Raw genomic sequence first — 21,097 nt, forward strand, 5'->3', positions numbered from 1 at the left:
AGATTTTCTATGGGATTAAGGTCTGGAGACTGGCTAGGCCACTCAAGGACCTTAATGTGCTTCTTCTTGAGCCACTCTTTTGTTGCCTTGGCCGTGTGTTTTGGGTCATTGTCATGCTGGAATACCCATCCATTTTGCCATCCGTTTTGTCTCCAAAGCCCCATACACTACCCACCACTGTGACCTGTACGCTCTTGTTGGCTGGTCCTCACTACATGTTCGTCGTCAAACCCACTGGCTCCAGGCCATCTATAAATCACTGCTAGGCAAATCCCCGCCTTATCTTAGCTCATTGGTCACCATAGCAGCACCCACCCGTAGTCTGCGCTCCAGCAGGTATATCTCACTGGTCATTCCCAAAGCCAACACCTCCTTTGGCCGCCATTCCTTCCAGTTCTCTGCTGCCAATGACTGGAACGAATTGCAAAAATCTCTGAAGCTGGAGACTCTCATCTCCCTCAATAACTTTAAGCATCAGTTGTCAGAGCACCTTACCGATCACTGCACCTGTACACAGCCCATCTGAAATTACCTCATCCCTATATTGTTATTTATTTTGCTCTTTTGCACCCCAGTATCTCTATTTGCACATCATCTCTTGCACATCTAGCATTCCAGTGTTAATACTATTGTAATTATTCTGCACTATAGCCTATTTATTGCCTTACCTCCATAACTTGCTACATTTGCACACACTGTATATATATTTTCTGTTGTATTTCTGACTTTATGTTTTTTTTTTACCCCATATGTAACTCTGTGTTGTTTTTATTGCACTACTTTGCTTTATCTTGGCCAGGTCGCAGTTGTAAATGAGAACCTGTTCTCAACTGGCTTACCTGGTTAAATAAAGGTGAAATAAAAAAAAAATAAAAAAAAATCCATGACCCATTTTCATTGCCCTGGTTGAGGGAAGGAGGTTCTCACCCAAGATTTGACGGTACATGGCCCCGTCCATCGTCCATTTGATCCGGTGAAGTTGTCCTGTCCCCTTAGAAGAAAAACACCCCCAAAGCATAATGTTTCCACCTCCATGTTTGACGGTGGGGATGGTGTTCTTGGGGTCATAGTCAGAATTCCTCCTCCTCCAAACACGGCGAGTTGAGTTGATGCCAAAGAGCTCGATTTTGGTCTCATCTGACCACAACACTTTCACCCAGTTATCCTCTGAATCATTCGGATGTTCATTGGCAAACTTCAGACGGCCCTGTATATGTGCTTTCTTGAGCAGGGGGACCTTGCGGGCACTGCAGGATTTCAGTCCTTCATGGCGTAGTGTGTTACCAATTGTTTTCTTGGTGTCTATGGTCCCAGCTGCCTTGAGATCATTGACAAGATCCTACCGTGTAGTTCTGGGCTGATTCCTCACCGTTCTCATGATCATTGCAACTCCACGAGGTGAGATATTGCATGGAGCCCCAGGCCGAGGGAGATTGACAGTTATTTTGTGTTTCTTCCATTTGCGAATAATCGCACCGACTCTTGTCACCTTCTCACCAAGCTGCTTGGCGATGGTCTTGTAGTCCATTCCAGCCTTGTGTAGGTCTACAATCTTGTCCCTGACATCCTTGGAGAGCTCTTTGGTCTTGGCCATGGTGGAGAGTTTGGAATCTGATTGATTGATTGCTTCTGTGGACAGGTGTCTTTTATACAGGTAACAAGCTGAGATTAGGAGCACTCCCTTTAAGTGTGATCCTAATCTCAGCTCGTTACCTGTATAAAAGACACCTGGGAGCCAGAAATCTTTCTGATTTGAGAGGGGGTCAAATACTTATTTCCCTCATTTTAAAATGCAAATCAATTTATAACATTTTTGACATGCGTTTTTCTGGATTTTTTTGTTGTTATTCTGTCTCTCACTGTTCAAATAAACCTACCATTAAAATTATAGACTGATAATTTATTTGTCAGTGGGCAAACACACAAAATCAGCAGGGGATCAAATACCTTTTTCCCTCACTGTATAGACAGGTGTGTGCCTTTCCAAATCATATCCAATCAATTGAATTTACCACAGGTGGACTCCAATCAAGTTGTAGAAACATCTCAAGGATGATCAATGGAAACAGGATGCACCTGAGCTCAATTTCGAGTCTGATAGCAAAGGGTCTGAATACTTATGTAAATTTTATTTTTAATACATTTGCAAAGACTTTAAAAAAAACTGTTTTCGCTTTGTCATTATAGGTTATTGTGTGTAGATTGATGAGGACATTTTTTAATTTAATCAATTTTAGAATAAGCTGTAACGTAACAAAATGTGGAAAGGTATACTTTCCGTATGTAGCCATATCTAGGAAAACCAGTTCCAAAGGCTGGGCCTAATATAGTGTATAAGAGGTCATACAATAGGTTTTGTAGTGTTTCCTATGTTTGCTGGTCTGTGGTGTGTAATGAGGAGCACTTGATGCATTTTTATGAAATTGCTTATTCCAGTTACTAATAATAATAATAATAATAATAATAATATGCCATTTAGCAGACGCTTTTATCCAAAGCGACTTACAGTCATGCGTGCATACATTTGTGTATGGGTGGTCCCGGGGATCGAACCCACTACCTTGGCGTTACAAGCGCCGTGCTCTACCAGCTGAGCTACAGAGGACCACAATAAGCATGCACCCATTTAAGAAAATGACTGTAAAAACTGTTACATCCCCGTGGATTGATGAGGAATTGAAAAATTGTATAGTTGAGAGGGATGAGGCAAAAGGAATGGCAAATAAGTCTGGCTGCACAACCGATTGGCAAACGTACTGCAAATTGAGAAATCATGTGACTAAACTGAATAAAAAGAAGAAGAAACTGTACTATGAAACAAAGATGAAATTATATAAAGAATGATAGTAAAAAAAACTTTGGAGCACCTTAAATAAAATCTTGGGCAAAAAGGCAAACTCAGCTCCATTATTTATTGTTTCAGATGGCTCATTCATCACATAACCCACTGATATTGCCAACTACTTTAATGTTTTTTTTTCATTGGCAATATTAGCAAACTTAGGCATGACAGGCCCTAGTTTCGTCGTGTGGTCAGGTGCCACAAAGAGGGACTTAGGACAATTTATTACAATTGGCTCAGTACAGGGCAGCACGGCTGGCCCTTAAATGTACACGGACAGCTAACATTAATAATATGCATGTAAATCTCATGGCTCAAAGTGGAGGAGAGATTGTGTTCATCACTACTTGTTTTTGTAAGAAGTGTTGACATGCTGAATGCACCGAGCTGTCTGTTTTTAAACTACAAGCACACAGCTCGGACACCCATGCATACCCCACAAGACATGCCACCAGAGGTCTCTTCACAGTCCCCAAGTCCAGAACAGGCTATGGGAGGCTCACAGTACTACATACAGACATGACTACATGGAACTCTATTCCACATCAGGTAACTGATGCAAGCAGTAGAATCAGATTTAGAAAACAGATAAAAATACACATTATGGAACAGCGGGGACTGTAAAGAGACACACACACAGACACATGCATACGCACACACGCTAGTACACACACGTACATTGTAATATTGTTGTATGGTGGTATAATACATTTTGTATTGTAGATATGTAGTGGTGTAATAATGTTACATGATGTACTGTTTTATCTTTTGTTTTATATGTGATGTAAGTGCCTTAATGTGTTTGGACCCCAGGAAGAGTAGCTGCTACCTTGGCAGCAGCTAATGGGGATCCCTAATAAATACAAATACACATCTGTTCCCCAAACACTAGAGTGTGGAGGAGAGAACTGGAACGCTGACACTGACTGTCAACGCTTGTCACTAGGCTGAATATGCTAGGGTTCACACTGAGGAATCAATCCATGTGTACTGGAGGAGGGCCACTGGTGGACTGGCTTTGTGTGTGTGTGTGTGTGTGTGTGTGTGTGTGTGTGTGTGTGTGTGTGTGTGTGTGTGTGTGTGTGTGTGTGTGTGTGTGTGTGTGTGTGTGTGTGTGTGTGCATGGAGCTTATCAGCATGCGCTGGCTGGCTGTGACAGTGTGGGGTGTTTCCAGCGCCTTGTGTTTGGGCTGTATGACAGGGTCCTGCTGAGGGTGTATGGATGGTTTTTCTCTCTGTGCTCAGCTGGGCTGCTACCTCTGTTCAAGGGGTACAGCGGTCTACCCCAGACCCTCGAGAAACGGCTGTGCCAAGGCACACCCATTGTGTGAGTGGCTCTGGGAGGTTTTTTGAGCCTACCAAACTAATACCTGCATTTTGTACTGAAGATTGGATTTGAATTTTGCTGTTTGGTTACTAGGCAACATCTGCATAATTTGCTGTGGGATCACCATAAGTTAAAGGATTTTCATAATGGACAGAATTCATGGTGTTGACTGACTCCTCTCGAAAACAAGTGGCTTAAATTCTTTAAAACCACATTTAGCTTTGAATCACTTTCGGTAAGAGGCTTTTTGGACCTCTTAATAGGGACAATCTTAATTGTTTCTTGGACAACATAAACCCCAGGGGTTCTATCCGTATGCTATGGGTAATTATCTGTATTGGAGTAAAGTAAATGCACGATAGATTACATTCCTCTTGATTCTGACATTATTTTTGCTGACATAGAGGGAAGTTAGAGATTCAAATTGCATGTACATTTGCTGGCTTTGCTCGCTACTGTATCATGAACCCAGCTAGCACTTTGTAATTGTAGCCTGTGCCTACTATTCCCCTCTGGTGCTACAGCGGAAGCTCCTCAGAGGAGGAAGGGGAGGACCATCCTCAGTGAATTTCATATAAATTGAAAAACATTAAAGTTATGCTAAATATATTCACGTCACCAAATAATTGATTAAAACACACTGTTTTGCAATTAAGGTCTACAGGAGCCTCAACAGCACTTGGGTAGCACCATGGTGTAGCTGGAGGACAGATAGCGTCCGTCCTCTGGGTAAATTCACTTCAATACAAAACCTAGGAGGCTCATGGTTCTCTCACCCCCTTCCATAGACTTACACAGTAATTATGACAACTTCCGGAGGACGTCCTCCAACCTATCAGAGCTCTTGCAACATGAACTGACATGTTGTCCACCCAATCAAAGGATCAGAGAATGAATCTAGCACTGAAAGCATAAGCTACAGCTAGCTAGCACTGCAGTGCATAACATGTGGTGAGTAGTTGACTCAAAGAGAGAGAGAGAAAATAGTTGAACAGTTTTCAACAAATTAATTGAGAGAGTGAGATTTCTTCCTTTTTTTCACTTTCAGTTTCATTTATTTAGCTAGCAAATGCAGCTAGCTAGTTTAGCCTCCTCAAACACCCTGAGAGGAGGAGAGCGCATAGATGCGAGAAGGAATACAACGTGGCTGCTATGAAAGTGAACTGTGTTTACGCGTTATCAGGGGTGTATTAATTCTGTCGATTCTGTTAAAACGTTTCTTAAAAGGAAGCAAACGGAAAGAAACGGGGATAAACATACCTACATTTGTCCAATAGAAACTCTCGTTTGCAACGGTTGGACTAATGATTACATCCTAGATCAGCTAGATGCAGGCAAGAGTGTCTCAAATTTTTCTCTCAACCTGTGTGCACCTACGTTGTAAACTTTCATTCATAGGCTAGGTTGTAGCAACCTCATGATGGGTATAGGGAAAATGTTATGTAGTAGCCTAAACCTATCGTTGTTATCCAATATGCTGTAATTAAAATAAGGCCATGCTCATTAAAAAAATAAGTAGTCCTCCCTCATCTTAAATGGCACCGACCGCCACTGATTGGCTACCATTCCCTCTTTGAGAAACCTAGTAAATTTGCATAGACGTTCAGTCCAGTAATAATCAGTGCATAACAGGAAGGTTTGGATTTGAGAGGCGTCGGAGGCCAGACGGGCCCAGTCGGCAGTAAATCTGAGGCCCAGTGAAGTGAGAGAAATGTCTCCTGAAGGCTTTAGTCTATGACCCTCCCAGATGCACCTCTACTACTGGGTCACCTCAGTCCTCAGGAAAATAAATGCTGTCAAGACATCAGCACCAAGGTTTATTACACGTCTGTCAGCTCTGCTCAGCTCTGCTCTGCTGTTAGACGTGTTACAGTTGAAGTCACAGTTTACATAAACCTCAGCCAAATACATTTAAACACCAGTTTTTCACAATTCCTGACATTTAATCCTAGTAAAGATTCCCTGTCTTAGGTCAGTTAGGATCACCACTTTATTTTAAGAATGTGAAATGTCCGAATAATTGTAGAGAGAATGATTTATTTCAGCTTTTAGTTCTTTCATTACATTCCCAGTGGGTCAGAAGTTTACATACACTCAATTAGTATTTGGTAGCATTGCCTTTAAATTGTTAAACTTGGGTCAAATGTTTTGGGTAGCCTTCCACAAGCTTCCCACAATAAGTTGGGTGAATTTTGGCCCGTTCCTCCTGACAGGCCTGGTGTAACTCAGTCAGGTTTGTAGGCCTCCTTGCTCGCACACGCTTTTTCAGTTCTGCCCACACATTTTCTATAGGATTGAGGTCAGGGCTTTGTGATGGCCACTCCAATACCTTGACTTTGTTGTCCTTAAGCCATTTTGCCACAACTTTGGAAGTATGCTTGGGGTCATTGTCTATTTGGAAGACCCATTTGCGACCAAGCTTTAACTTCCTGACTGATGTCTTGATGTTGCTTCAATATATCCACATAATTTTCCTTCCTCATGATGCCATGTATTTTGTGAAGTGCACCAGTCCCTCCTGCAGCAAAGCACCCCCACAGCATGATGCTGCCACCCCTGTGCTTCACGGTTGGGATGGTGTACTTCCGCTTGCAAGCAGCCCCCTTTTTCCTCCAAACATAACGATGGTCATTATGGCCAAACAGTTCTATTTTTGTTTCATCAGACCAGAGAACTTTTCTCCAAAAAGTACGATCTTTGTCCCCATGTGCATTTGCAAACCGTAGTCTGGCTTTTTTATGGAGGTTTTGGAGCAGTGGCTTCTTCCTTGCTGAGCGGCCTTTCAGGTTATGTCGATATAGGACTTGTTTTACTGTGGATATAGATACTTTTGTACCTGTTTCCTCCAGCATCTTCACAAGGTCCTTTGCTGTTGTTCTGGGATTGATTTGCACTTTTCGCACCAAAGTATGTTAATCTCTAGGAGACAGAACGCGTCTCCTTCCTGAGCGGTATGACGGCTGCGTGGTCCCATGGTGTTTATACTTGCGAACTATTGTTTGTACAGATGAACGTGGTACCTTCAGGCGTTTGGAAATTGCTCCCAAGGATGAACCAGACTTGTGGAAGTCTACAATTATTTTTCTGAGGTCTTGGCTGATTTCTTTTGATTTTCCCATGATGTCAAGCAAAGAGGCACAAGAGTTTGAAGGTAGGCCTTGAAATACATCCACAGGTAACCTCCAATTGACTCAAATTATGTTAATTAGCCTATCAGAAGCTTCTAAAGCCATGACATCATTTTCTGGAATTTTCCAAGCTGTTTAAAGGCACAGTCAACTTAGTGTATGTAAACTTCTGACCCACTGGAATTGTGATACAGTGAATTATAAGTGAAATAATCTGTCTGTAAACAATTGTTGGAAGAATTTCTTGTGTCATGCACAAAGTAGATGTCCTAACCGACTTGCCAAAACTATAGTTTGTTAACAAGAAATTTGTGGAGTGGTTGAAAAACGAGTTTTAATGACTCCAACCTAAGTGTATGTAAACTTCCGACTTCAACTGTATATTAGATACCGGTAGGTAATAGTAGGGCTACAGAGGTGTGTCATATTCAGTAAGTCTGGACTTACTGGCTGTACAGTCTTTCAAATAGTCTTGTTAATTAATTAGACAGAAGTGTCAAGAATGCTGTAGAAAAATCGAAGTATTTGTACTGCTCTGGTCATTGATATGAAGAGGGACGTTTTGCAAAGTAAAATGTTCTGAAGTAGTCACTCACGTTAGATTTCAATCCATCCTTGACATTCCGCAACCACTGTTCTTTCATGTCGTGGTTTGTCACTGAATTTTCTCATCTTGGGTCACCTTTTCTTATCTGTAGATGTAACCGTCTTTACTTTATCTATTTTGAACACAACTCAAACTGCTTTATTAGCAGCACTAAGCCTAACTCCGATATTTACCTCAAAACATGGATGAAACCATCAGTGGACAAAGCAAATCTAGACACCCAGAACTAAATCTAGGATAAAACGACCATTGACATCTTTGAGTTGTACCTCCCTCTCGTATTCATTCATCTACACAGGCCCTTTCTGAATGTACCCTCAGTCAGAACACAGGGTGATTTATATAAGAGGAGAACACTTGGTGACCTTCCAGTCTTCCTGAGAATGAATGTTGTGAATGAAGACGCTTTTGCCTTGGCTAAGCTGTGGGATCTTGGATTTTCTGGCCCTTCTTTATAGCAGAGACTTTGTCAGTTCCAATATGAACAGTGAAAGCTTGTTGCCAGATTGTTAGAATTAGTGATAAAGTTGGTTCCAATGCTAGCTAGCATCATATTTAACGCTTGTGTCAGGCTCTGGATAGAACAAAAGGTAGTAACCTTAGGGATATATCCTAACCTTGACCTTTAAGAAAAATTTAAATGTAAGGAATGTCAACAACTCAGCATTGTTGTCAGTGAGATTGTGTGTTAGTATGGTCCAGTCAGGAGGTCTATGCGACTTTGTGTCTGTTCTGCTTGGTATTATAATGTGGGCTAGAGGCACTGAACTGAACAGTGGCATTCCTGCTGCTGCTAGAGCCCAGCCCAGACGTCCCTTGATGTGAGCAGTGGGCAAATCACTGCATTATTCAGCACAACCTAGACATCTCTCCCAGGCTCCCTATCCTACCCACAATCTCAATCAGTTGCCTGGGCCTCACTCTCCCGTGGTGAAATATTCATCCCTGACAGTTTGTCTCTCTTTGCTCTGTATCTTTTTAATCTGTGTTGCTGCTCATCCTCCATAGCTTTGACAACTACGACCTTCACATGCCCATTTTTTTTGTAGTGTTGTTCCATACACAAATGTCATGTCTCGAAGACTCCTGCTACAAACTCCTGCAGTTTGGACATTGTATTAACCTTCAACCTGACAAGTCCCTCCAGCCATACTGACAAGCTATTGTATCTCTCTCCCCTCTGCCTCTCCCTCCCTCCCTCCTTTCTCATAAGGAGGTAAAAAGGCAAGCTTTTGAGAAGATGAGAAGCCCATATATTCTCACCTGTTACAGTTGATCTTGGCAACCTCTCTTGCCTGTCCTAAACAATCAGTCAGTCAGTCGCAGTGACCATAGAGCAGAGGTGGTCCTCTGTAGCTCAGCTGGTAGAGCACGGCGCTTGTAACGCCAAGGTAGTGGGTTCGATCCCCGGGACCACCCATACACAAAAAAATGTATGCACGCATGACTGTAAGTCGCTTTGGATAAAAGCGTCTGCTAAATGGCATATTATTATTTATTATAGAAGCCAAATCAGAACTTACGTCCTTCCCCTGGAGGATAGGGGCCCAGCGGAGAGCCCGGTCAGACTGACAGAACTGGAGCAGAGCTTACCCACGCCACAGCTCTCCCCGCTGTCACCTATCAGTCTGCCTATCACTGAGCCTGCAGAGCTGTCACCCCATCAGGATTGAGCTCAGTTTGAATTGAAGACAGTCAATTCAGGAAGTGTTTTTAATTTAAATAAATTGCTACTATTTTTCAAGCAAGTTTTTCCATCAAGTCAAGCAAGTTTTTCCATTATTGAATTATATTGCTTTATTCATCCCCAGTTCGATCTGGGTGGTTTCTATTCAGACACAGTTGTTGGTCTAGCTGTCTGCACCACTGGGTAGATCAGATCAGTTTTTCTGGCTAAACTTTGTCATGATGAGCCCATAGGCAGCCATCACACCCATGATAATGAGTACATAGCTACTGAGTACATGCATGCATGCACATGTTGTAAAGTATGATGAATATACCATACATTGTACATACTGGAAGCACATAGACACACATGAACACACACAGACATTAAATAATTTGTCATTCCCCTTGCAGTCTCAGCTTTTTCCATCTCAATCCACACACACACACGTACACACACACACCATGCATTTACTCCTGTCTCACTGGTCTCCCCTAACGACGATCCATCTCTCTCCAATGGTTTGTCCTCTGGGTAAACCTTAACAGCCTTGTCTGCGGCGGCCATATCGTTAAAAGGATGTTAAGTCCAGCGGTATTTATTCAGCCTCCATGGAGAATGGCCCTAAACTGGAAATCATGGCATTTGTCAGAGTGAATGTGAAACCTCCGTGTGTGTGTGTGCGGGGACAGACACCACCACCACCCTCTGTGCTGTTAGATAATCCACAGTAGGTGCCTAGGTGTGTCTGCTTCTGTTATTGCAGAGCTACAGTATGTGTGACTTGGGTTTTAAAGATGTGTGTGTTGATTGTCAAAGAGCTCTCTATGGGTGAATGTGTCACTCCACCTCTCCTCCCTCCTTTTCAAGATTCCTGTAAAACACTGGGCCACCATTTCCTGAGGGCCAGCCTCAGACAGGAACCCAAGTAATTCCATCCATCCACAACAGCAGAACACAACCCTCCATGTCATGCTATCACTGACTATCCCTGACTGAGACAGAAAGGGAAAGAGACGAGACAGTGTGGGAATGCACAGGAAGGTGGCATGTACTGTTCACAGTAACTCACACACACTCACACTTCTCGTAGTATCTCACTCACTCACAGTACACTGAGGTGTCTAACTGTCAGGGTTGCTTTACAGTAAATAGGAGACTAGCCTTGGGGTCTTCACCGGGGCTGTGTGTGTTCTGTGTTAGGGGTGGATAGTCAAGGCACAGATAGAGGACCTGAGCTCATGTGCCACTTCAAAACAAAAGCCCTGCTAGGGCCCGCTGGCAACACACAGGCCAGGGTGACCAATAACAGCAGCTGTGTTTGATGCCTTAACAGTATTTGAACGTGTGTTTGGCAGAGGTGAGCAATGGCAGACAAAACAGCGACCCAACGAGAATTCAACAGTAGGTTCCATTCAGGTAACTTGACTAGAGCATTGTGGCTTCTCTAAAAGCGGGACAAATGTCCTCCTCCTTATGCAGCTTCAGTAGATATGTTGTCTTAGGGAATAAGGTTGAGAAAGAAGCCTTCTTAAGAGATCAAGGACTTCCAACTTGCCTGTTAAATCTTGCCTGAGCTCAGAGGACTCCTGTTAAATCTTGCCTGAGCTCAGAGGACTCCTGTTAAATCCTGCCTGAGCTCAGAGGACTACTGTTAAATCTATGCCTGAGCTCAGAGGACTGCTGTTAAATCTATGCCTGAGGACTCAAAACGCAGTGTTTGGCATTCATTTTTAACTCAGCAGTAGGGTTTTTTAATGATCTGCATGATTTCATCCACCTTGATCTTATTGCACCGGTCTCTCTCTCTCTCTCTCTCTCTCTCGCTCTCTCTCGCACTTTGTCGCTCTCTCTCGCTCTCTGTGTCTGTCTCTCTCTGTGCCCATCCATCCATTTGTCACCCTGTATGACTGGCCTCTGGTTGGTGGGCAGTATCTCCCTGATCTAACATGAGAGATGGAAGGGGAATGATGTGCTAATGAGCCACCAGACTCTGTTCACAGTAAAACACTCACAATCTCTCTCACACACACACACCCCATTCTCTAGGGAAAGTCTCCAGGGTCGTCATGGCGATGCTCCCTGCACCCAACCAGTGCCTCAAATCCCTCTCCACCACTAAATGAAGTGTGGCTCTGAGGCTAGGTGACATCTGTCAGGCCTGCTTTATGGACTTCCCTTTTGTAGCTTGAAGTGACTGTGCTGCTGGGTTTGATTAGGTGAATTTCCCAGTTCCTGTTCCTATATGATACATACCCACTCACACACGTGGGTGGCCTCTCTCTCTTAAGTTTGACTCTCCTTTATTAAAGGTTTTATTTCTGGTTAACAATGAAGTAGTTATGTAGCTCAGTTGGTAGAGCATGGTGCTTGCAATGCCAGGGTTGTGGGTTCGTTTCCCACGGGGGGCCAGTATGAAAAATGTATGCACTCACTAACTGTAAGTCGCTCTGGATCAGAGCGTCTACTAAATGACTCAAATGTCAAATGTAAGTACCTTACTGTGATGTTTTCAAATAAAATGGTCAAAAAGAAACCAGAATAGCTTCATAGCAAGAGCAATTTCTCAAGCAATAATTTTTGCTACGACTGTCTGGAGTGGTCTGAGTGGGGAGGGGAAAACAAGATGTTATTGGCAGAGAGGTTTGGAACTCTTTCTTATTGGTCGATTAACTAATTTACTGCCTGGTGAAACTCCATCCCACCAAAACAGGCAGAAATTACAGGCTGTCTTTTTAAACAGCTCTTACACTAAAAGGGCATTATCATAATTTTCACAATTTCACAGTATTATTCCAACCTCATAGTGTGGAAATATATGTAAAACACAGGAAAGTCACATTTTTGACTGCACTGGGCCTTTAATAAAATACCACACCCATATGTATTAGCTTTAGCCTTAGTTTTAGAATCAACCTACATTTAACATTGATAAATGTGTCTTTTAGCAGCTCTTAACCATAGCAATCAGGAACTGTAACACTGTCAGTTTCTGCTGTCGACTCCCACAGTCTAATGAATGGTAACTTTCATGAGTAATTCCTCTTTCTTTAACCTCTTTGTATGAGAGAGTTTGTGTTACTCTGTCTGCACAGTGTAACCACAGTTCCCTTCTCATCCCCTCCCCCCGCCACATGGTCACGGCTCTGGAGGCACTCCAGTGTGACAACACTTCTCTAACTCTCTCTCTTCCTGTCCCATTGTGTTCTTGAATCCCAAAGACAATTTCAGAGAGCGGGGGAAAAATTGGAGAGGGGAGAGAGGGGGAATCAGAGTGGATGGAATTCCACACACTGCACTGTGCACTCTGACCAAGGCCGCTATTTATTATTCAAAATAAATGTTATTGGTCACATGCTTGGTAAACAACAGGTGTAGATGAAGAGTGAAATGCTGACTTACGATCCCTTCCCAACAATGCAGAGAGAAAGAAAATAGAGAAATAATAGAAAAGTAATAATAAATACACAATGAGTAACGATAACTTGGCTGTATACCCAGGGTACCAGTACTGAGTCGATGTGCAGGGGTACGAGGTAATTGAGGTAGATACACTACATGACCAAATGTATGTGGACACCTGCTCGTCGAACATCTCATTTCAAAATCATGGGCATTAATATGGAGTTGGTCCCCCCTTTGCTGCTCCATTCTCCTGGGAAGGCTTTCCACTAGATGTTGGAACATTACTGTGGGGACTTGCTTCCATTCAGCCACAAGAGCATTAGTGAGGTCGGGAACTGATGTTGGGCGATTAGGCCTGGCTTGCAGTCAGTGTTCCAATTCATCCCAAAGGTGTTCGATGGGGTTGAGGTCAGGGCTCTGTGCAGGCCAGTCAAGTTCTTCCACAACGATCTCGACAAAACATTTCTGTATGGACCTCGCTTTGTGCATGGGAGCATTGTCATGCTGAAACAGGAAAGGGCCTTCCCCAAACTGTTGCCACAAAGTTGGAAGCACAGAATCGTCTAGAATGTCATTGTATGCTGTAGTGTTAGGATTTCCCTTCACTGGAACTAAGGGGCCTAGCCCAAACCATGAAAAACAGCCCCAGACCATTACTCCTCCTTAACAGCTTCTACCCCCAAGCCATAAGACTACTGAACAATTAATCAAATGGCCACCTGGACTATTTGCAATGACCCCCCCTTTGTTTTTACACTGATGCTACTTGCTGTTTATTATCTATGCATAGTCACTTTACCCCTACCTACATGTACAAATGACCTCGACTAACCTGTACCCCCGCACATTGACGGTACCCCCTGTATATATCCTCATTATTGTTATTTTAATGTGTTACTTTTATTTTTAATAACATTTTAACTTTATGTTATTTAGTAAATATTTTCTTAACTCTATTTTCTTAAAACTGCATTGTTGGTTAAGGGCTTGTAAGTAAGCGTTTCACTGTAAGGTCTACACCTGTTGTATTCAGCGCATGTAACAAAGAAGATTTGATTGGATTTTTTTGAGCTTGCAAGGCACTATGGTGTTAAACGCTGAGCTGTAGTCAATGAACAGCATTCTCACATAGGGGTTGCTTTTGCACATATGGGAAAGGGCAGTGTGGAGTGCGATAGAGATTGTGTGATCTGTAGGGCGGTATGCGAATTGGAGTGGGATTGATTTTTGCAGTGTAAAGATCCAAAAGTTTGTGTGTGTGTGTGTGTGTGTGCATGTATTTGTGTCTTCTCCTGCTGAGATAGCCCGTGTGTATGTCCATACCTGAATAACAGGCTGGCAGAGTGATTGTTAAATGGCACACTGGAATGGTGCTGCCACTCTGCATAGTGTCCTAGAGGGAAATACACTTATTTTGCTCTACTACTCACACTCACTCTCAGACGTCTCCTCAGCGCCTTGGAAGGTTTATGGCTGCAGGGATGTGGAACTAAATTCAGCTTTTTCAGAGCTGAATTAACTACAGGAGAGGTAGAGGGAGTCCTTGTCTGGACACTTTGACCTTTCCATTAATTTCTTCTTTCCATTTTCCTCAGTCCCCCTCATCACCTTCTCCTCCATACTCATCCTTTGTTCTTTTCTCTCTCCTGTGTTTCAGCCCATGTGGAGAATGAGGATCAGTACACCCAGGCCCTCGAGAAGTTTGGGGAGAACTGTGTCTACAGGGACGACCCCGACCTGGGCTCTGCCTTCCTCAAGTTCTCTGTCTTCACCAAGGAGCTCACCGCCCTCTTCAAAAACCTGGTGAGAGGAAAGACTGAGATGTTGTTCTGTTATGCACCTTCAAACTAAGTATCTGTTCTGACTGATGAAAAGACTAATAGCTTGAGGAATTTGGGATTAAATAAGCTTGAGGAATTTGGTCAGTTCTTGAGACAACACAGATTAAATCAACAGTGAATTTGCTCTCTGTGTAATTTGACGTTGTTCCTGTTGTGAGGCAAAATTCTCTAGAATGGCTGTCAGGTGTTTCTAATAAAGCTTTAGGGTTGTTTGAATCTGTATTGGAGTCAAAGCAGAATCTGAGTAAATTGGATCCAGCAGATATTTGGTCTCCAAGTAGCACTTTGGAAGCTGTGATGGAAAACTGATCTACCCCAAAGGCCTCCCATTCCAGATTACATTCTGACCCCAGGGGATACACACACAATTAGAGCAGGATGATAGTATTTGTGGCCCTCGGGTAGGAATTCCACACACAAATATGCAGTGTTTCCCCTATATTCATTTAGTAGCGGTGGCCTGCCGCTGCTAAATCGTTCCCACCGCTGCAAGAAATATGTAATTTGTTTTATTTGAAAATATACAGTGCCTTCGGAAAGTATTCAGACCCCTTGACTTTTTCCACATTTTGTTACGTTACAGCCTCATTCTAAAATGGAATACAAATGTAAATGTTTTCCTCATCAATCTACACAATACCCCATAATGACAAAGCGAATACAGGTTTTTAGTCTGACAGAGCTCTAGAGTTCCTCTGTGGAGATGGGAGAACCTTCCAGAGGGACAACCATCTCTGCAGCACTCCACCAATCAGGCCTTTATGGTAAAGTGGCCAGACGGAAGCCACTCCTCAGTAAAAGGCACATGACAGCCCGCTTGGAGTTTGCCAAAAGGTACCTAAAGGACTCTCAGACCATGAGAAACAAGGTTCTCTGGTCTGATGAAACCAAGATTGAACTCTTTGACCTAAATGTCAAGCGTCACGTCTGGAGGAAACCTGGCACCATCCCGACGGTGAAGCATGGTGGTGGCAGCATCATGTTGTGGGGATGTTTTTCAGCAGCAGGGACTGGGAGACTAGTCAGGATCGAGGGAAAGATCAATGGAGCAAAGTACAGAGAGATCCTTGATGAAAACCTGCTCCAGAGCGTTCATTACCTCAGACTGGGGCGAAGGTTCACCTTCCAACAGGACAATGACCCTAAGCACACAGCCAAGACAACGCAGGAGTGGCTTCAGGACAAGTCTCTGAATGTCCTTGAGTGGCCCAGCCAGAGCCCGGACTTGAACCCGATATAACATCTCTGGAGAGACCTGAAAATAGCTGTACAGCGACACTCCCCATCCAGCCATGCTGGTTAAGTGTGCCTTGAATTCTAAATAAATCACAGACAGTGTCACCAGCAAAGCACCACCACACCATAACACCTCCTCCTCCATTCTTTACGGTGGGAACTACAAATGCGGAGATCATCCGTTCACTCACACCGCGTCTCACAAAGACACAGCGGTTCGAACCAAAAATCTCCAATTTGGAATCCAGACCAAATTACAAATTCCACCGATCTAATGTCCATTACTCATGTTTCTTGGCCCAAGCAGGTCTCTTCTTCTTATTGTTGTCCTTTAGTAGTGGTTTCTGTGCAGCAATTCGACCATGAAGGCCTGATTCACATGATCACCCTCTGAACAGTTGATGTTGAGATGTGTCTGTGACTTGAACTCTGAAGCATTTATTTGGGCTGCAATTTCTGAGGCTGGTTACTCTAATGAACTTATCCTCTGCAGCAGAGGTAACTCTGGGTCTTCCATTCCTGTGGCGGTCCTCATGAGAGCTAGTTTCATCATAGCGCTTGATGGCTTTTGCGACTGCAACTTTCAAAGTTCTTGACATTTTCCGTATTGACTGACCTTCATGTCTTAAAGTAATGATGGACTGTCGTTTCTCTTTGCTTATTTGAGCTGTTCTTGCCATAATATGGACTTGGTCTTTTACCAAATAGGTCTAACTTCTGTATACCCCCACTTACCTTGTCACAACACAACTGATTGGCTCAAACGCATTAAGAAGGAAAGAAATTCCACAAACTAACTTTTAAGAAGGCACACCTGTTTATTGAAATGCATTCCAGGTGACTACCTCATGAAGCTGGTTGAGATAATGCCAAGAGTGTGCAAAGCTGTCATCAAGGCAAAGGGTGGCTATTTGAAGAATCTCAAATATAAAATATATTTTGATTTGTTTAACACTTTTTTTGGTTACTACATGTTTCCATATGTGTTATTTCATAGTTTTGATGTCTTCACTATTATTCTACAATGTAGAAAATAGTAAAAATAAAGAAAAACCCTTGAAAAAGTAGGTGTGTCCAAACTTTTGACTGGTACTGTATATACACACACAAACAAACAGAACACACACACACAGAACACACAACCAGCTAAGGTGAGGACATTTAAACAGCACACTTAATCTCTGGTTGTCTCTGTTCACCCATGCTTGTGTTAAACCCTCTCTGACGTAAGCTTCTCTTCACTGTGTCCATTCAGTTCCAGAACATGAACAACATCATCACCTTCCCTCTGGACAGCCTGCTGAAAGGTGACCTGAAAGGAGTCAAAGGGGTGAGGAACACTATCCTCAATGTCTTTCTTTTAGACACACACACACACACACTATCCATGTCTTTGCTACGCACGGCACACACACACACACACACACACACACACACACACACACACTATCCTCCATGTCTTTGTTACGCACTGCACACACACACACACACACACACACTATCCTCCATGTCTTTGTTACGCACTGCACACACACACACACACACACACAAACACACACACTATCCTCAATGTCTTTCTGTTGGACTGTGTGGTGTTTATCAGACCTCCATAGGGATTTGTATGAAGGTAAAGGCTCTCCTATTACCCTGCTGTACTGTGGTAACTCAAGCTTCTATTTGTGTGATGGTAATTACTAGGTACTAGGTATGTTTTGTTCCTGGTAGAGAACAGAGAAGGTGTGTGACGTGTGTTTTCCTGCTGGTACAGTGTGACCTCAGACCCCATGATTTCCTGTGTGTGTGTTGGGGGTGGAAACTATAAACAGCGTACCACTCTTGCACTAGCTAACACATTAACTACACTCCATCACACATGTATTTGTATTTATTATGGATCCCAATTATTTGCTGCCAATGTAGCAGCTACTCTTCCTGGGGTCCAGCAAAATTAAGGCAGTTATCACATTTCTTAAACATTACAATGCATTCATAACAGATTTCACAACACATTGTGTGCCCTCAGGCCCCTACTCTACGACCACATATCTACAACACAAAATCCATGTGTACGTGTGTGTATAGTGCTTATGTTATCGTGTGTGTATGCATGTGTCTGTGCCTACAGTGCATTCGGAAAGTATTCAGACCTCTTCCTTTTTTCCACGTTTTGTTACGTTACAGACTTATTCTAAAATTGATTAAAATCTACACACAATACCCCATAATGACAAAGTGAAAACAGGTTTTTAGATTCTTTTGCACATTTATTACAAATAATAACAAAAATACCTTATTTACATAAGTATTCAGACCCTTTGCTATGAGACTCAAAATTGAGCTCAGGTGCATCCTGTTTCCATTGATCTTCCTTGAGATGTTTCTAAAACTTAATTGGAGTCCACCTGTGGTAAATTAAATTTATTGGACATGATTTGGAAAGTCACACACCTGTCTATATAACGTCACACAGTTGACAGTGCATGTCAGAGCAAGAACCAAGCCATGAGGTCGAAGGAATTGTCCGTAGAGCTCCAAGACAGGATTGTGTCAAGGCACAGATCTGGGGAAGGGAACCAAAACATTTCAAGTTCGGAACCACCAAGACTCTTCCTAGAGCTGGCCGCCCGGCAAAACTGAGCATTCTGGAGAGAAGGGCCTTGGTCAAGGAGGTGACCAAGAACCCAATGGTCACTCTGACAGAGCTCCAGAGTTCCTCTGTGGAGATGGGAGAACCTTCCAGAAGGACAACCATCTCTGCAGCACTCCACCAATCAGGTCTTTATGGTAGAGTGGCCAGACGGAATCCACTCCTCAGTAAAAGGCACATGACAGCACGCTTGGAGTTTGCCAAAAGGTACCTAAAGGACTCTCAGACCATGAGAAACAAGATTATCTGGTCTGATAAGACCAAGATTGAACTCTTTGGCCTGAATGCCAAGCATCACGTCTGGAGTAAACCTGGCACCATCCCTACGGTGAAGCATGGTGGTGGCCGCATCATGCTGTGGGGATGTTTTTCAGCGGCAGGGACTGGGAGACTAGTCAGGATCGAGGGAAAGATGAACGCAGCAAAGTACAGGGAGATCCTTGATGAAAACCTGCTCCTGAGCATTCAGGACCTGACTGGGGCGAAGGTTCACCTTCCAACAGGACAATGACCCTAAGCACACAGCCAAGACAACGCAGGAGTGGCTTCGGGACAAGTCTCTGAATGTCCTTGAGTGGCCCAGCCAGAGCCCGGACTTGAACCCAATCTAACATCTTTGGAGAGACCTGAAAATAGCTGTGCAGCGATGCTCCCCATCCAACCTGACAGAGCTTGAGAGGATTTGCAGAGAAGAATAGGAGAAACTCCCCAAATACAGTTGTGCCAAGCTTGTAGCGTCATACCCAAGAAGACTCGAGGCTGTAATCGCTGCCAAATGTGCTTCAACAAAGTACTGAGTAAAGGGTCTGAATACTTATGTAAATGTCATATTTCAGTTTTGTCTAAAAACCTGCTTTTGCTTTGTCATTATGAGGTATTGTATGTAGATTGAGGGGTAAAAAACAATTTAATCAATTTTAGAATAAGGCTGTAATGTAACAATGTGGAAAAAGTGAAGGGGTCTGAATACTTTCCTTATGCACTGTATGTTTGTGTTGCTTCACAGTCCCCGCTGTTCCATAAGGTGTATTTTTATGTTTTTTAAATCAAATTTTACTGCTTGCATGAATTACTTGATGTGGAATAGAGTTCCATGTAGTCATGGCTCTATGTAGGACTGTGTGCCTCCCATAGTCTGTTCTGGACTTAGGGACTGTGAAGAGACCTCTGGTGGCATGTCTTGTGGGGTATGCATGGGTGTCCGAGCTGTGTGCCAGTAGTTCAAACAGACAGCTCGGTGTCAATACCTCTCACAAATGCAAGTAGTGATGAAGTCAATCTCTCCTCCACTTTGAGCCAGGAGAGATTGACATGCATATTATTAATGTTAGCTCTCTGTGTACATCCAAGGGCCAGCCGTGCTGCCCTGTTTTGAGCCAATTGCAATTTTCCTGTAAAGTCTGGGACCAGCACACTCATTCTACTAGCTCCAGGACAAACCAGTTAGCCAGTCAGTGTGTGATGGGGCAGACCGCATACTGCAGGAATGCAATCAGAATCCTGTCTATATCAATGGGAGGTCGGCCCCAGACACCCCTCCAGTCTGCCAGGTCTCTAATCCCATCAGCACTCATTACTGTCTGCTCTGACCTCTGACCTCTGCACTGCAACCACGTGGGTCATAAGTGCCACTGCCTGATGTGTGCTAGCACTAATGAGGCTGTTCCCTCTCTAAGGCTGTTCCCTCTCTCTATATTTCTCTCTCTCGCTGTCTGTCTCTCTCTCTGTCTCTTTCAATCTCTCTCTCTCTCTCTCTCTCTCTGTCTCGTTCATTCTCTCTGTCTCTATCTTTCATTCTCTCTCTCTCTCTCTCTCTCTCTCTCTCTCTCTCTCTCTCTCTCTCTCTCTCTCTCTCTCTCTCTCTCTCTCCTTAGAGAGACTAGCTCGCTAGCTAGTCCCTAGTTACCCCATGGCTTCTCATTACTCTTACATTCTCCAAGGACTTTTGCTTTCTTGGAGGACACTCTTGTTTCTGTCCCTTGCCCTCTCCCTCTCTGTCTTTCTCTCTCTCCGTTGTAACTTTGGCATCTACAGGCTACATCAGACTTGTGTACAGAGCCTCTCTCGACTGACGGAGAGGGAAGCGGTAGTCCTCTGAACTGTGAACACTGACAGAGAGGGAGAAGCAATGGTGCAGATCTGCTCACTACCCCACTGGTGACTCTCATTACACTCCTGACATGGGGCTAATGGGGTGCTAGTCATGGTGCTTTGTGCTCTGACTCATTTATCCTGTCTATCCATTACCACTGCGGGGCGGAGGGAGGGAGGAAGGAAGGGAGGGAGGGGAGACAGAAAGTGTGTGTGTGTGTGTGTGTGTGTGTGTGTGTGTGTGTGTGTGTGTGTGTGTGTGTGTGTGTGTGTGAGAGAGACAGAAAGAGTGACAATGAAAGAC

The 21,097-nt window shown here is 43.6% G+C and overlaps 1 pseudogene across 1 annotated transcript in view; it reads left to right on the forward strand.

The window, feature by feature from the left end:
• Positions 1 to 21,097, forward strand: part of LOC311146056 (arf-GAP with SH3 domain, ANK repeat and PH domain-containing protein 2-like) — a 121,331-nt pseudogene that overhangs the window by 41,705 nt on the left and 58,529 nt on the right. The window contains exons 3-4 of the transcript XR_014615587.1: positions 14,636 to 14,781; positions 17,311 to 17,385. The product of XR_014615587.1 is annotated as an arf-GAP with SH3 domain, ANK repeat and PH domain-containing protein 2-like (transcript). The remainder of the gene's footprint in view (positions 1 to 14,635; positions 14,782 to 17,310; positions 17,386 to 21,097) is intronic.

This window comes from Coregonus lavaretus, assembly GCF_964263955.1.
Source record: "Coregonus lavaretus genome assembly, chromosome: 18".
In the NCBI taxonomy this organism is placed as follows: Eukaryota; Metazoa; Chordata; class Actinopteri; order Salmoniformes; family Salmonidae; genus Coregonus; species Coregonus lavaretus.